Here is a 12,500-nt window from a genome sequence, read left to right as displayed (position 1 = left end):
GTTCTTGCTTAAGCCCGTAGCAGCCACGTAAAACTTGCAACAACAAAGTAGAGGACGTCTAACTTGTTTTTGCAGGGCATGTTGTGATGTGATATGGTCAAAACGTGATGAGATATAAGTTGTTGTATGAGATGATCATGTTTTGTTAAACTTATCGGCAACTGGCAAAAGCCTTATGGTTGTCTCTATATTGCATAAGATGCAAGCGCGAAATAATTGCTTTACTTTATCGCTATGCGATAGCAATAGTTGCAAGAGCAATAGTTGGCGAGACGACCGTGTGACGACACATTGATATAGATCAAGATGACGGAGATCATGGTGTCATGCCGGTGACGATAGAGATCATGACAGTACTTTGGAGATCAAAGGCGCAAGATGATGATGGCCATATCATGTCACATATTTTGATTGCATATGATGTTTATCTTTTATACATCTTATTTTCCTTGGTTTGACGGTAGCATTTTGCTTAGTTTGACGGCATGACAAGGAGTCTTGAAAAATGGTCGAGACATAAAGATCGATATATTGGACGGCTATATTCGGACACCGGAAGTGTTCCGGGTGATTTCGAAGAAAACCGGAGTGCCGGAGGGGTTACCGGAACCCCCCGGGGAAGTATTGGGCCTTCGTGGGCCTTAGGGGAGAGAGAAGGCAGCAGCCCAGGAGGTGGTGCCCCCCCCAAGGGGAGTCCGAATTGGACTAGGGGAGGGGGGCGCAGCCCGTCTTTCCCTCTCCCTTTCCCTCTCTTTCCTCCCCCTTCCTCCTCCTAGTTGGACTAGGAAAAGGGGAGTCCTACTCCTACTAGGAGGAGGACTCCTCCCCTCCTAGGCGCGCCCAAGGGCCGGCCGGCCTCCCCCCTTGCTCCTTTATATACGGGGCAGGGGGCACCCTACAAGCACAACAGACATTGTTCTTAGCCGTGTGCGGTGCCCCCCTCCACCATAATCCACCTCGGTCATATCATTGCAGTGCTTAGGCGAAGCCCTGCGCTGGTTGCTTCATTATCACCATCACCACGCCGTCGTGCTGATGAAGCTCTCCCTCGACACTCTGCTGGATCGTGAGTTCGTGGGACGTCACTGAGCCGAACGTGTGAAGATCGCGGAGGTGCCATACTTTCGGTACTAAGGACCGGTCGATCGTGAAGACGTACGACTACATCAACCGCGTTGTCATAACGCTTCCGCTTACGGTCTACGAGGGTACGTGGACAACACTCTCCCGCTCGTTGCTATCCATCTTGCGTGTGCGTAGGAAAATTTTGAAATTACTGCGTTCCCCAACATCTTGATCTTCAGCAGCTTCCCCAGTTGCAGCATCACCGTATTCAGGGGGCACATAGTTGTCATCCTCCTCCTCTTCTTCATTGTCTTCCATCATAACCCCTATTTCTCCGTGCTTGGTCCAAACATTATAGTGTGGCATGAAACCCTTATAAAGCAAGTGGGTGTGAAGTATTTTCCGGTCAGAGTAAGACTTCGTATTCCCACATATAGGGCATGGACAACACATAAAACCATTCTGCTTGTTTGCCTTAGCCACTTCGAGAAAATTATGCAGGCCCTTCATGTACTCGGAGGTGTGTCTGTCACCGTACATCCATTGCCGGTTCATCTTCGTGCATTATATATAATTAGATGTTTCAAAAACCAGTACAAAACATTATGAATAGATAAGTGACCAAATTAATAGAAGTTCATCATCACATTGAAACCAAAGTACATACATAGTTCTCATTGAACAACATATAGCTCTCCAGATCATCTAATTAAACCATACATTGAAACTATGTAAAACATTTCAATGCAACAACAAATGCGATCATAATCGCAACCAAGGTAACAATTGATCCAAAGGTATAATGATACCAAGCCTCGGTATGAATGGCATATTTTCTAACCTTTCTAATCTTCAAGCGCATTGTATCCATCTTGATATTGTGATCATCGACGACATCCGCAACATGCAACTTCAATATCATCTTCTCCTCCTCAATTTTATTTTTTAGAAAGAAGATAAGAACAAGAGGCTCACCATAGTGGTCCTGGCGACGAGATCGGCGCGGGCGCTCGACGGCGGTGAAGACGGGGACGGGACGTGATGGACTGCTAAACCTAGACAAATCTTGAGGAAAATGGAGCTTGGAGGTCGAGTTCGGAGAGGAGAAAGCTTAAGTAGTGTGGCTCGGGCATTTCATCGAGCACCTCATGTGCATAGGAGGTGAGCTAGAGCACCACAATGCCCTCCCCTCGCCGGCCCGAAAAAAATAGAGCAGTGGAGTGCTCTGCTCGCGGGCGAGGGGTATATATAGCTACCTCATTGGTCCCGGTTCGTGGCTGGAACGGGGACTAAAGGCCACCCTTTGGTCCCGGTTCCAGCCACGAACCGGGACTAATGGATGTGGGCCAGGAGCGAGGCCCATTGGTCCCGGTTCGTGTCTGGAACCGGGACAAAAGGGTCCAGACCAACCGGGACCAATGCCCCACGAGGCCCAGCCGACCCCTGGGCACACAAACCTGGACGTATGCCCCCATGGGTCCCGGTTCGTGACTGAACCGGGACTAATGGGCTAGCCAGGCCTGAACCAAAGCCATGTTTTCTACTAGTGGCATTGGTCCTGGTTGGTGCCAGCAACCGGGACGAAAGGGTGGCATTGGTCCCGGCTGGTGCCACCAATCGGGACGAAAGGGCTGCGGCTGGCATGGCGTCGGGCGGGTGGATCTTTAGTCCCACCTCGCTAGCTGAGAGGCGCCGGGAGTGGTTTATAAGCACGGCTGCGCCAACACTTTCGAGCTCCTCTCTTATGTAGGCCTACGGGCCTAAATGCACTCTCTCTGCTTGTGGGCCTACTGGGCCTGTTGCGAGCCTCTTGGCCCAACTAGTTGGTTGGCTTTCTAGTCATATGCAGGTCGTGGTGGCCCAGTAGGCAGCATTTTTTTAATTTTTTCTAGTATTTTTGTTTTATTTATTTTCTTTTGTTTCTACTTACAGCTAAATACTTAGAGTTTTTGAGTGATTCTTTTTTCTTTAGGTCACAAAAATTATAAATTTTTTGTTAGTGCCATAAGTTTTCAAATTTGAATAGTATAAATTTGAATTGTTTGAAATTTGTGTGAATCACTAGTTTGTGAATAACTTTACTTTAAAAATAGATTTTTGAGTGATTCTTTTTCCTGCTATTTAATATTAGTGTGTTTTATCATTATATTCAATTTGGTAATTTTTAGGTTATTTTAAATGGGTGTTTTAATCAAAAATAGATTTTGTTATTTTAGTTTGCTATTAAAGTTTCTAACAAAACAATACTTTATGAAAATTTCTTTTGCTATTAATGTTTTGAACAAAAAATACTTTGATAATTTTAGTTGCATAAATTTTATATAATTTTAGGTTCAAAAATATTAGAGGTTTATAAAAGCTTTTTAGTTGATTCTTTTTGCTGTTGAAAAATATTATAGTTTTGTTTTAGTTGATCATAACAAAAAAAATTAATTGATTGTTTTAAGTCATTCTTTTTGCTGTTAGAGTTTTGTAAAAGCTTTTTAGTTCATTCTTTTTGCTATTAGTTTATTCTTTGAGCTAAATGACCCTGAAATTGAACTCCAGACTATTTGTGCGTTCAATATGCACCATTCAACGCCACGTCATCAATTTTCAACCTTTATGACTTCATGTGCTATTTTTCATGCATTTAATCTTTTCTTTGATCTAAATGAACCTGAAATTGAAAAGCAATACAAAAGAACTCTGAAAAGGTTGAAAGTTGGCATGGTATCATCATTTTACCCACATAGCATGTACTAAAAAGAAGTTGTCCAACTGTGCACTTGATAATTGAACGAGGATCTGATCAGGGCAAGAGATGCAGTTATACCAAACCATGTGAATGGTTGTGGGATCAATCATATGAATAAAGTTATTGGGCCGAGTGGTCAGCTCCGCATTATCACTCTGTTACCTAAAACTAAAGATGCTGCCAAAAAGTTTAGACTTATTTGCTTACATAATCTTGCCTTTTAAACTTATTTCAATAATAATTTAAATAAAATTCACTAATAATTTAAATAATATTTTTATACAAAACCTTTATACCTATTTAAACTTATATTTATCATATTATAATACTAATGAGTATAATTTTTATTTTTATTATCATACTTAACTACATAACAATGTTGTTAAACAATAACTATAGTGGTGTTTTTTGTTATCAAATATAACAGAAATCACCAAAAATTGCTTCTCCTATTTTTTATTGATGATTGCAGAAATTATGGTGTATTGGTATATATTTGTGTCTATGTGCATTTGTTCATGTATTTGGTAGTATCATTAAATATCATGGTAGAGATTTCTAATGTGTAATATCTAAGTAATATCTCAATAATGATTTCTAGTCTAATATTAGTTAGCATATTTATAGAATCTTCTAGATTATAAATTGAACCATCTAGAGCATCTCCAACAGAAGCGCGGTAGTGCAGCATGCTAAAAAAGTTTTGCAGCACTGAAATAGTGTTTTTGTACGCGGGAGGTTTACCAGACGCACAAAAACACGACGCCCAACCCGGCGGCCCCACATGCAGCAGCCCCCGCCCCCCGCGCACAAGTCTATAAATTTGGAGCCCCGTAGCCCGCATGCGTTAAAGTTACAACTTCGTTTTTGTGTGCGCTCTATTTTACAACTTCTGTTGGAGCACTGTTTTTTGTATCTCGCGAGCCAAATAGGCATTTTTTCGGCGGGTGGCTTATTAAGCGGGTCTATTGGAGATGCTCTTACAAGTTACAAGCTAGGTTCACAATAATTTGATAAGACTTGAATGCTCTCTTGGTATTGTAATAACATGGATTACCAACGACTATAAAATGTCATCAATTCAATTTTGCATACATACAATTTGTTTATTTGTCATTCCCGCTGGTTGGTTTCATTTAGTGGATGCACTACTAGGAAAAGGCCTACTAGTGGCGCACCTGTTTTGCCTACTAATGGCGCACTAAAGGTGCGCCACTAGCATCACGCCATTAGAATTTTTTACTAATGGCGCACCACAGGCTCGTCATTAGTATCTGGTATACTAATGTCACACCACGAAGTGCGCCATTAGTATATCCCACAGGTGCGCCATTAGTATCTAGTATACTAACGACGCACCACATAGAAGTGCGGCATTACTAACAATTTTTTAAAAAAAATCAGATTTTTTTTCAAAATTTTTGTTCAATTTTTTCTTAATCTCAGGTCACTATGGCTTAATCTCAGGTCAATATGTTTAATCTCAAGTCAAATCGCACTCCGTGGTCAAACTTTCCGGAAGGTCACCCATCCTCACACTATTCCAGCCCGAGCACGCTTAACTTCGCAGTTCTATCCAACCCCAGCGCCAGCTCACTTCACAAGCACTTGTTGATATATCAATCATACCAATCCTATTAAACATTGTTGATGTCTAGGACTTTCTTCATGTTCATGGGTGTGAACAAATTTTGAAAAAATATTTCAAACTTTTCGGTCATATTGCGTATCATATTTTGAAAAAAAATTCAAATTTTTTTTGAAACCATTTTTTTGTTACTAGTGGCGCACCTAGCAAATGGTGCGCCACTAGTAAGTTTGATTTTGTTTTTCATCCCCCCGCTAGATCTTAAAAGCCCCGTATCTTTCGTTCTGTTAGGTTTTTGGAGATTTTGAAGATGTTGAACAAGGTTCCCGGTTCAATTCGGATGTAACTTTTCGAGTAGATGATTTTTCATATAATTTTTTTAATCCGAGTTCGTATGCAAAAGTTATGCCCATTTTACTAAATTCCAGAGAGATTTTGCAAATAAAGTCGAAATTCATATTTGTAAATTTTCCCAACAACTATACCACATATCACATGAGAAACTTATTTTCTTTTATTTTGTTGACATTTTCATCATTTTTTTATTTTTAAACTGAAAAGGCGGTCCACAAGGGGGAGGGGTGCATTTAGCACCAGGGTTACTAATGGCACACCTGATGTGTGGTGCGCTGTTAGTAGTTTTGACAAAAAACATAAAAAAATTTGTTAGTAATGGCGCACCATGGGACAGTGCGCCATTACTAGTTTTTACTAGTAATGGCGCATTGTCCCATGGTGCGCCATTAGTAACAAATTTTTTTATTTTTTTTTCAAAACTACTAATGGCGCACGGTGGGTGTGGTGCTCCATTACTATGTCAACTAGTAATGGCGCACTATCCCATGGTGCGCCATTACTAATATTTTTTTTTCAAAACTACTAATGACGCACCACACACTAGTGGCGCACCACATATACGGTGCGCTATTAGTGTCCATGTCATCTATAGCCCTTTTCCTAGTAATGATGCTAGAGCTCATATGAGTTTCTTAAACAAAAGTTTTTGTATTAATTTAAATACAGAAATCTAGTTAGTATATATTTTAGTATAACTTGCAGGACATCTATTAGAGAGGGACTAGGAGGCTGACTGAATCACTTTTACCTATCTAATTGGATTGTTTCTACTTGCAAAAGAGCCGGTGCATTGCAACGGGAGATAAAAAAAATACCACACGTCCCTAACACAATAACCATGACTCAAGACCCAAATAGGTCCACGTGCTTTATTTCAACATGACATTCTATCCGTCTTGCTGTTTATCCTTCTTCCCACTCTCGCCTACGGACATGCATGGTTATAGATGGTTTCTTTCGTCTCCAATTTTTTTTGTTGAGGTGTTCATTTTCAATTTGAATCCGCAACAATACAAAAGAAAGAATGATCATGCACTACCGATTAATGGTGCATTCTACATATTTTTCAATCAATTTTCATATATAACATGTTAAAATTGGAGTTAGTATTTAAAAGATATGAATATTTTTTAAAGCATTTGAATTTGTCCCCCAAAAATATTTAAAAATGGTTAACGGGTACAAATAACATCATATTCATATTTTACACATTTTCCTAATCAACTTTCAGATATAACATGTTAAAATTGGAGTTACGGTTTAACAGATATGAATATTTAAAAAACATTTGAATCTATAAAAACATTTTTTTCTAGACGGACGGCTGGTTAATTAACCAAAATCTTAGGTGGTTTTCTACAAAAAAATCAAAATGTTTTCTATTCTCACTTAAAATAGGACTGCATGTTGATTAGCTAAAACCTCAAGGGGTTTTTTGCAAAAAGCAAAATGTTTTCTATTCCCACTTGAATCGAGATCATGGGTTGATTTCACAAAAGTGCATGGACTTTTCTGCAAAATGTGTGCAGAAGCGATCGGCGCTTTATTATTATGTAAAGATATGGTACACGCTAGTAGTCTGTGGTGTAGATTTTTTTGTGGGAAAACATTCAATCTATTCATCTTCAATTATGGTAGTACAATGAACACCAGAAATAATAAAAATTACATTTAAACTCATAAACCACTTAGGGACGACTATAAACACTAAATAAATACATGTACAGTTGTTATTTACAACCTAATATTTGGGGCACTCCTCTCGGGCCGAGAGTCGTCATTCAATTTGCGTGCCCTATGGACCAACTCTGTTTGTTCAAACAAAGGAAACATGACCATTGCGAGCGGGTGTTCAAACACCCCACCCCCACCCCCGTGGATGATTATTGGGACTGCATTGAAGCTTTTGCTCGTTGGGTATATACAGTTGCACCGCGTCAGGGGCCTCAGGGCGCTCATGCTCCTCCTAGCCAGCCAGATATGACATGTTTGTTTCCTCCCCGCCGCGCTGCAATTTGCACACCTGCTTTGATCCGTCGGCTACCCAAGCCAATTCTGGATTTCCCCGGCAATGCTCGCGCGTCCGTGGAGACATTATCAGCAACCCGATCTTTCTCGAGCAGCACCAACTGGTGGAGGGTCGGATCTACGGCAAGCGAGCGAGTGAGGAAGCCGTGGCGGCCATGGCCGCGGTGAACCCCCACTTCGTCGCTGAGCAGCAGGCGCTTACGAGGTCACCCGCACTCAAGCCGCCGCTCGCAACACATAGGCGGTGCAACGCTGGCTGCGCAGGCGATCATGGATGAGAATGACGCCAAACACTGCTTGGACGCGCCGGTGGGACGACGAGAGTGTCGGTCCCTCCATTTGCATCATGGACCTCACTTTCACCGGTGACAGATAGGTCGCGGACTCCTCCGAGAATGAGTATCACTAGTAGAAAAAAGGGTCAAATGTGAAGCATATTAGTGCCGGTTCCAACGGCTAGGCAGGAGGAGCTCTTTAGTACCGGTTCGTGGCGGACCTTTAGCACCGGTTCGTGGCACGAACTGGAACTAGAGTTTCACGAACCGGTACTAGAGTTTCTTACTAAGCTGTTTTTAGTCCCACCTCGCGAAGAGAGAGGCACTAGGAGCGGTTTATAAGCCATGAGTGCAGAGACGATAAAGAAGAGGCGCAATGCTCACCTTCACGTTGCTTAGCTTCAAGCCTTGAGGAATAGGGTAGACTGCATGGAGCTATGTGCAGTGCAGTCTACACTATTCCGAAAGGCTTGAAGCTAATTAATGAGCATTGCGCCTCTTTTTTATTTTTAATAACTTATTACAACTCCGGACTTCTTGTGTTACGGCAAAAACTAAATGCACTTCATGTACAAACTGGACAATACGGCAAAAACTGAATGCACTTCGTATAAAAACTGGACAATCTCTTTCGAAGTATCAGGGCCGGTTTCGGACGAAAACTCATTTGTTGCACCGGCACTTCATTTTTTTAACTTATTACAACTCCAGACTTTTTTGCATTCAGTACGCATCATTCAAAGTGACTAATCAATTTTCAACACTTCTTGACATCATTTGTTGTTTTTCAGTCATTTACCGATTTTTTTCAGAGCTAAATGACCACGAAATTAACGCCACAAAATAAACTCTGAAAATTTTGAAACTTGGCATGGTATCATCATTTCACCCACATAGCATGTGCAAGAGAGTAGATACGGGTTACGGCAAAAACTGGACGCACTTCGTGTACAAACTGGACAATCTCTTTCGGAGTATCAGGGCTTCGGACGAGAACTCATCTGTTACACCGGCACTTCATGTTTTTTAAACTTAATTGAACTCTAGACTATTTTTGCGTTTAGTATGTAGCATTCAAAGCGACGTCATCAATTCCCAACCCGTTCTGACATCATTTGCTGTTTTTCAGTCATTTACCGATTTGTTTTCAGAGCTAAATGACCGTGAAATTGAAAATCACTACAAAATAAACTCTGAAAATGTTGGAACTTGGCAAGGTATCATCATTTACCCAAATAGCTGTTGGAAATATGCCCTAGAGGCAATAATAAATTAGCTATTATTATATTTCCTTGTTCATGATAATCGTTTATTATCCATGCTAGAATTGTATTGATAGGAAACTCAGATACATGTGTGGATACATAGACAACACCATGTCCCTAGTAAGCCTCTAGTTGACTAGCTCGTCGATCAATAGATGGTTACGGTTTCCTGACCATGGACATTGGATGTCATTGATAACGGGATCACATCATTAGGAGAATGATGTGATGGACAAAGACCCAATCCTAAGCCTAGCACAAGATCATGTAGTTCGTATGCTAAAGCTTTTCTAATGTCAAGTATCATTTCCTTAGACCATGAGATTGTGCAACTCCCGGATACCGTAGGAGTGCTTTGGGTGTGCCAAACGTCACAACGTAACTGGGTGGCTATAAAGGTACACTACAGGTATCTCCGAAAGTGTCTGTTGGGTTGGCACGAATCGAGACTGGGATTTGTCACTCCGTGTAAACGGAGAGGTATCTCTGGGCCCACTCGGTAGGACATCATCATAATGTGCACAATGTGATCAAGGACTTTATCATGGGATGATGTGTTACGGAACGAGTAAAGAGACTTGCCGGTAACGAGATTGAACAAGGTATCGGGATACCGACGATCGAATCTCGAGCAAGTATCGTACCTCTAGACAAAGGGAATTGTATACGGGATTGATTAAGTCCTTGACATCGTGGTTCATCCGATGAGATCATCGTGGAACATGTGGGAGCCAACATGGGTATCCAGATCCCGCTGTTGGTTATTGACCGGAGAACGTCTCGGTCATGTCTGCATGTCTCCTGAACCCGTAGGGTCTACACACTTAAGGTTCGGTGACGCTAGGGTTATAGAGATATTAGTATGCGGTAACCCAAAAGTTGTTCGGAGTCCCGGATGAGATCCTGGACGTCACGAGGAGTTCCGGAATGGTCCGGAGGTAAAGATTTATATATGGGAAGTGCTATTTCGACCATCGGGACAAGTTTCGGGGTCACCCGTATTGTACCGGGACCACCGGAAGGGTCCCGGGGGGTCCACCGGGTGGGGCCACCTGCCCCGGGGGGCCACATGGGCTGTAGGGGGTGCGCCTTGGCCTATATGGGCCAAGGGCACCAGCCCCAAGAGGCCCATGCGCCAAGAGAAGAGGGAAAGGAAGAGTCCTAAAGGGGGAAGGCACCTCCGAGGTGCCTTGGGGAGGAGGGACTCCTCCCTGGCCGCACCCTTCCTTGGAGGAAGGGCCAAGTCTGCGCCCCCCCTCTCCCATGGCCCTATATATAGTGGGGGAAAGGGAGGGCAGCAAAACCTAAGCCCTGGCGCCTCCCTCTCCCTCCCATGACACATCTCCCTCCTCCCGCAGCGCTTGGCGAAGCCCTGTTGGAATCCCGCTACTTCCACCACCACGCCGTCGTGCTGCTGGATCTCCATCAACCTCTCCTCCCCCCTTGCTGGATCAAGAAGGAGGAGACATCGCTGCTCCGTACGTGTGTTGAACGCGGAGGTGCCATCCGTTCGGCGCTAGGATCATCGGTGATTTGGATCACGACGAGTACGACTCCATCAACCCCGTTCTCTTGAACGCTTCTGCGCGCGATCTACAAGGGTATGTAGATCCACTCCTCCCTCGTTGCTAGATGACTCCATAGATAGATCTTGGTGACACGTAGGAAAATTTTGAATTTATGCTATGTTCCCCAATAATAGCATGGCAAAAACTGGACGCACTTTGTGTACAAACTGGACAATCTCTTTTGGAGTATCAGGGCTTCGGACAAGAACTCATCTGTTACACCGGCACTTCATGTTTTTTAAACTTAATTGAACTCCAGACTATTTTTGCGTTCAGTATGTAGCATTCAAAGCGACGTCATCAATTTCCAACACATTCTGACAGCATTTGCTATTTTTCAGTCATTTACCGATTTGCTTAGAGAACTAAATGACCGTGAAATTAAAAATCACTACAAAATGAACTCTGAAAATGTTGGAACTTGGCATGGTATCATCATTTCACTCAAATAGCATGTGCAAGAGAGTAGATACGGGTTACGGCAAAAACTGGAAGCACTTCGTGTACAAACTGGACAATCTCTTTCGGAGTATCAGGGCTTCGGACTCATCTGTTACACTGACACTTCATGTTTTTTAAACTTAATTGAACTCTAGACTATTTTTGCATTCAGTATGCATCATTCAAAACGACGTCATCAATTTCCAACACGTTCTGACAGCATTTTCTGTTTTTCAGTAATTTACCGATTAGTTTAGAGAACTAAATGACCGTGAAATTGACAATCACAACAAAATGAACTCTGAAAAAGTTGGAACTTGTCATGGTATCATCATTTCACCCAAATAGCATGTGCAAGAGAGTAGATACGGGTTACGGCTAAAACTGGACGCACTTCGTGTACAAACTGGACAATCTCTTTCGGAGTATCAGGGCCCGACACTTCATGTTTTTTAAACTTAATTAAACTCCAGACTATTTTTGCGTTCAGTATGCAGCATTCAAAGCGACGTCATCAATTTCCAACACGTTCTGACATCATTTGTTGTTTTTCAGGTACTTACCGATTTGTTTAGAGAACTAAATGACCGTGAAATTGAAAATCACTACAAAATAAACTCTGAAAACGTTGGAACTTGGCATGGTATCATCATTTCACCCAAATAGCATGTGCAAGAGAGTAGATACGGGTTATGGCAAAAACTGGACGCACTTCGTGTACAAACTGGACAATCTCTTTCGGAGTATCAGGGCTTCGGACGAGAACTCATCTGTTACACCGGCACTTCATGTTTTTTAAATTTAATTGAACTCCAAACTATTTTTGTGTTCAGTATGCAGCATTCAAAGCAACGTGATCAATTTCCAACACGTTCTGACATCATTTGCTGTTTTTCAGTCATTTACCGATTTGTTTAGAGAACTAAATGACCGTGAAATTAAAAATCACTACAAAATGAACTCTGAAAATGTTGGAACTTGGCATGGTATCATCATTTCACCCTAATAGAATGTGCAAGAGAGTAGATACGGGTTACGGCAAAAACTAGACGCACTTCGTGTACAAACTAGACAATCTCTTTCGGAGTATCAGGTCTTCGAACGAGAACTCATCTGTTACACCGGTACTTCATGTTTTTAAAACATAATTGAACTCCAGACTATTTTTCCGTTCAG

Source organism: Triticum urartu, chromosome 7 (assembly GCF_003073215.2).
Source record: "Triticum urartu cultivar G1812 chromosome 7, Tu2.1, whole genome shotgun sequence".
NCBI classification, from domain to species: Eukaryota; Viridiplantae; Streptophyta; class Magnoliopsida; order Poales; family Poaceae; genus Triticum; species Triticum urartu.
The sequence above is the reverse complement of the archived record's forward strand: the minus strand, read 5'-3'. Positions refer to the sequence as shown.